Source organism: Lissotriton vulgaris, unplaced genomic scaffold, assembly GCF_964263255.1.
Source record: "Lissotriton vulgaris unplaced genomic scaffold, aLisVul1.2 SCAFFOLD_1925, whole genome shotgun sequence".
Classification (NCBI taxonomy): Eukaryota; Metazoa; Chordata; class Amphibia; order Caudata; family Salamandridae; genus Lissotriton; species Lissotriton vulgaris.
The window spans coordinates 145747-151746 of NW_028253415.1; positions in this window are offsets into that span (position 1 = coordinate 145747).

Here is a 6000-nt window from a genome sequence, read left to right on the forward strand (position 1 = left end):
TGGGATGTCATAGGTGATCAATAAAGTGGGCAATTACAATGGCACTGGGATGTAACTGGTGATCAATAAAGTGGCATTAGCAATGGCACTGGGATGTAACTGGTGATCAATAAAGTGGCATTAGCAATGACACTGGGATGTAACCGGTGATCAATAAACTGGCATTAGGAATGGCACTGGGATGTAACCGGTAATCACTAAAATGGGCATTAGCAATGGCATTGGGATGTAACCGGTGATCAATAAAGTGGCATTAGCAATGGTACTGGGATGTAACCAGTGATCAATATAGTGGGTGTTAGCAATGGCACTGGGATGTAACCGGTGATCAATAAAGTGGCATTAGCAATGACAAATGGGATGTAACCATTGATCAATAAACTGACATTAGCAATGGCACTGGAAAGAAACCGGTGATCAATAAACTGGCACTAGCAATGGTACTGGTGGTGATAAATAAAGTGGGTATGAGCAGTGGTACTGGGATGTAACCGGTGATCAATAAAGTTGGCATTAGCAATGGCACTGGGATGTAACTGGTGATCAATAAAGTGGCATTAGCAATGGCACTGGGATATAACTGGTGGTCAATAAAGTGTCATTAGCAATGGCACTGGGATGTAACCGATGATCAATAAAGTGGGCATGTCACAGGGATGTAGCTAGTGATCAATAAAGTGGCATTAGCAATGGCACTGGTGGTGATCAATAAAGTGGGTATGAGCAATGGTACTGGGATGTAATCAGTGATCAATAAAGTGGGCATTAGCAATAGCACTGGTATGTAACTGGTGATTAATAAAGTGGGCAGTAGCAATGGCACTGGGATGTAACTGGTGATCAATAAAGTGGCATTAGCAATGTCACTGGGATGTAACTGGTGATCAATAAAGTGGCATTAGAAATGACACTGGGATGTCATAAGTGATTGATAAAGAGGCATTAGCAATGGCACTGTGATGTAACCGGTGATCAATAATGAGGGTATTTGCAATGGCACTGGGATGGAACCGATGATCAATAATGTGGGTATTAGCAATGGCACTGGGATGTAACCGGTGATTAATAAAGTGGGTATTAGCAATGGCACTTTGATGTATTTGGAGATCAATAAAGCTGGTATTAGCAATGGCACTGGGATGTAACGGTGATCAATAAACTTCTGTTAGCAATGAAACTGGAATGTAACCGGTGATCAATGAAGTGGGTGTTAGCAATGGCACTGGGATGTAACCGGTGATCAATAAAGTGGGTATTTGCAATTGCACTGGAATGTATCCTGTGATCACTAAAGTGGGTATTAGCAATGGCACTGGGATGTAACCGGTGATCAATAAAGTGGGTATTGGCAATGGCACTGGGATGTAACCGGTGATCAATACAGTGGCATTAGCAATAGCACTGGGATGTATCTGGTGATCAATAAAGTGGGTATTAGCAATGGCACTGGGATATGACCGGTGATGAATCAAATGGCATTAGCAATGGCCCTGGGATGTAACCGGTGATCTATAAAGTGGGTATTAGCAATGGCACTGTGATGTTACCAGTGATCGATGAAATGGGTATTAGCAATGGCACTGGGATGTAACAAGTGATCCATAAAGTGGGTACTAGCAATGGCACTGGGATGTAATATGTGACCAATAAAGTGGCATTAGCAATGGCACTGGGATGTAACAGGTGATCAATATTTGGTATTAGCAATGGCACTGGATATAACCGGTGATCAATAAACTGGGTATTAGCTATGGCACTGGGATGTAACCGGTGATCAATAAACTTGCATTATCAATGACACTAGGCTGCAACAGGGGATCAATGAAGTGGGTATTAACAATGGCACTGGGATGTAACCTGTGATCCATAAAGTGGATATTAGCAATGGCACTGGGATGTAACCGGTGATCGATAAAGTGGTTATCAGCAATGGCACTAAGATGTAACCGGTAATCGATAAAGTGGTGATCAATAAACTGGGTGTTAGCTATGGCACTGGGATGTAACCGGTGATCAATAAACTTGCGTTATCAATGACACTAGGATGCAACAGGGGATCAATAAAGTGGGTATTAGCAATGGCACTGGGATGATACCGCTGATCCATGAAGTGGATATTACCAATGGCACTGGGATATAACCAGTGATCAATAAACTGGGTATTAGCTATGGCACTGGGATGTAAACGGTGATCAATAAACCTGCGTTATCAAGGACACTAGGATGCAACAGGGGATCAACAAAGTGGGTATTAGCAATGGCACTGGGATGTAATTAGTGATCAATAAAGTGGTATTAGCAATGGCACGGGATGTAACCGGTGATCCATAAAGTGGGTATTAGAAATGGCACTGGGATTTAACCGGTGATCAATACTTTGGTATTAGCACTGGCCCTGGGATATAACCGGTGATCAATAAACTGGGAATTAGCTATGGCACTGGGATGTAACCGATGATCAATAAACTTCCGTTTGCAATGAAACTGGAATGTAACCGGTGATCAATGAAGTGGGTGTTAGCAATGGCACTGGGATGTAACCAGTGATCAATAAAGTGGGTATTTGCAATGGCACTGGAATGTATCCTGTGATCACTAAAGTGGGTATTAGCAATGGCACTGGGATGTAACCGGTGATCAATAAAGTGGCATTAGCAATGGCACTGGGATGTAACTGGTGACCAATAAAGTGGGTATTGGCAACGGCACTGGGATGTAACCGGTGATCAATACAGTGGCATTAGCAATGGCACTGGGATGTAACTGGTGATTAATAAAGTGGGTATTAGAAATGGCACTTGGATGTAACCGGTGATCAATAAAGTTGCATTGGATGTAAGCTAGGATCAATAAAGTGGGTATTAGCAATGGCATTGGGATGTATCTGGTGATCAATAAAGTGGGTATTAGCAATGGCACGGGGATGTAACCAGTGATCAATAAAGTGGTTATTAGCAATGGTACATGGATATAACCTGGGATCAATAAAGTGGGTATTTGCAATGGCATTAGGATGTATCTGGTGATCAATAAAGTGGGTATTAGCAATGGCACTTGGATGTAACCGGTGTTCAATAAAGTGGGCTTTAGCAATGGTACATGGATGTAACCTGGGATTAATAAAGTGGGTATTAGCAATGGCATTGGGATGTATCTGGTGATCAATAAAGTGGGTATTAGCAATGGCACTGGGATGTGACCGGTGATTAATCAAATGGCATTAGCAATGGCACTGGGATGTGACCAGTGATTGATAAAGGGAGTATTAGCAATGGCACTGGGAATTAACTGGTGGTCAATAAAGTGGCATGAGCAATGGCACTGGTGGTGATCAATAAAGTGGGAATTAGCAATGGCACTGGGATGTAACCGATTGTTGTAAATAAAACAGCGATAATGTTAAGCATTCGGTGAAGACATGTTATTGTGTCTTCAGTGTAGTTTTCCCGCTCATACTTTAAAGCGTGGCCAGACTCCATCTTGTTTTCTGGCGTCCATCTTAAAAGTTACACTCCGCCATGTGCTCGCCACGAGGCAAGTCCTACCTCGCTGACTGTCACCTCTGAAATTTGCCCGGCAACAGGCTATAAATAGTTCCAGCCTGTTTAGCGCATGCCCAGTATGTGTAACATCTGTTCTTGTTTAGAGAGGATTGGAATGTGCATTCGAGGGGTCCCATGAACAATTAACTCCGCCCATGTATCGATCATGTTCGAGAAATACCTATATATGGAAGTAAATCATGCTCTTTGAATTGTAATCACCCACTTATGAGCCCCTTCTTTGTGTATAAAAGGGGACCGCGTGTCCGAGTTCTTTGTGCTACCTTGTACAATACTGTAGAGTGTTGTGTGGGAGGTAGTACCACCTTTAAAGGTTTATTAAACTATGTTTTTGTATTTCCAGTTTCCGTGCCAATTTCTTATGTAGTCTGAGGACTTTGCGTACAGAAGAGCGAACCCTGTTCGCACTCGCAGGCCTTGCCGAGGCCTGTACTCATCAAGGTGATCGATATAGTGTATATTAGCAATGGTACCTGGATGTAACCAGTGAGCAATAAAGTGGGCATTAGTAATGGCACTGGGATGTAACCGGTGATCAATAATTTGGATTTAACAATTGCACTGGGATGTAACTGGCGATCAACAAAGTGGCATTAGCAATGGCACTTGGGATGTAATCTGTGATCAGTAAAGTGGCATTAGCAATGGCACTGGGATGTAACCAGTGATCAATAAAGTGGATTTAACAATGGCACTGGGATGTAACTGGCGATCAATAAAGTGGCATTAGCAATGGCACTTGGGATGTAATCTGTGATCAGTAAAGTGGCATTAGCAATGGCACTGGGATCTAACAAATGATCAATAAAGTGGCATTAGCAATGGTACCAGGATGTAACCGGTGAGCAATAAGGTGGGGATTAGTAATGCCACTGGGATGTAACCGGTGATCAATAATTTGGATTTAACAATGGCACTGGGATGTAACTGGCGATCAATAAAGTGGCATTAGAAATGGCACTTGGGATGTAATCTGTGATCAGTAAAGTGGCATTAGCAATGGCACTGGGATGTAACCAGTGATCAATAAAGTGGCATTAGCAATGGCACTTGGGATGTAATCAGTGATCAGTAATGTGACATTAGCAATGGCACTGGGATGTAATTGGTGATCAATAATGTGGGTATTAGCAATTGCACTGGGATGTGATCAGTGATCAATAATGTGGGTATTATCAATGGTACTGGAATGTAACCAGTGATCAATAAACTGGCATTAGCAATGGCACTGGGATGTAACCAGTGATCAATAAAGTGGGTATTAGCAATGGCACTGGGATGTAATCGGTGATCAATAATGTGGGTATTAGCAATTGCACTGGGATGTGATCAGTGATCAATAAAGTGGGCCTTAGCAATGGTACTGGGATGTACCCGGTGATCAATAAACTAACATTAGAAATGGCACTGAAATGTAACGATGATCAATAAACTGCCATTATCAATGGCACTGAGATGTCACCGGTGACCACTAAACTGGTATTAGCAATGGTGTTTGAATGGAAGCAGTAATCAATAAAGTGGGTATTAGCAATAAAACTGGGATGTAACCGGTGATCAATAAAGTGGGTATTAGCAATGGCACTTGGATGTAAGTGGTGATCAATAAAGTGGGCATCAGCAATGGAAGTAGGATGTAAACGGTGATCAATAAAGTGGCAATAGCAATGGCACTGGAATGTAACTGGTGATCAATAAAGTGGGCATTAGCAATGACACTGGGATGGAACCGGTGATCAATAAAGTGGTTATTAGCAATGGCACTGGGATATAACCGGTGATCAATAAAGTGGCATTAGCAGTGGCACTGGGATGTAACCGGTGATCAATAAAATGGCATTAGCAATGGCACTGAGATGTAACTGGTGATCAATAAAGTGGGTATTACCAATGGCACTGGGATGTAAGCTGTGATCAATACAGTGGGTATTAGCATTGGCACTGGGATGAAACTGATGATCAATAAAGTGGCATTAGCAATGGCACTGGGATATAACTGGTGGTCAATAAAGTGTCATTGGCAATGGCACTGGGATGTAACCGATGATCAATAAAGTGGGCATGTCACAGGGATGTAGCTAGTGATCAATAAAGTGGCATTAGCAATGGCACTGGTGGTGATCAATAAAGTGGGTATGAGCAATGGTACTGGGATGTAATCAGTGATCAATAAAGTGGGCATTAGCAATAGCACTGGTATGTAACTGGTGATTAATAAAGTGGGCAGTAGCAATGGCACTGGGATGTAACTGGTGATCAATAAAGTGGCATTAGAAATGACACTGGGATGTCATAAGTGATTGATAAAGAGGCATTAGCAATGGCACTGTGATGTAACCGGTGATCAATAATGAGGGTATTAGCAATGGCACTGGGATGGAACCGATGATCAATAATGTGGGTATTAGCAATGGCACTGGGATGTAACCGGTGATTA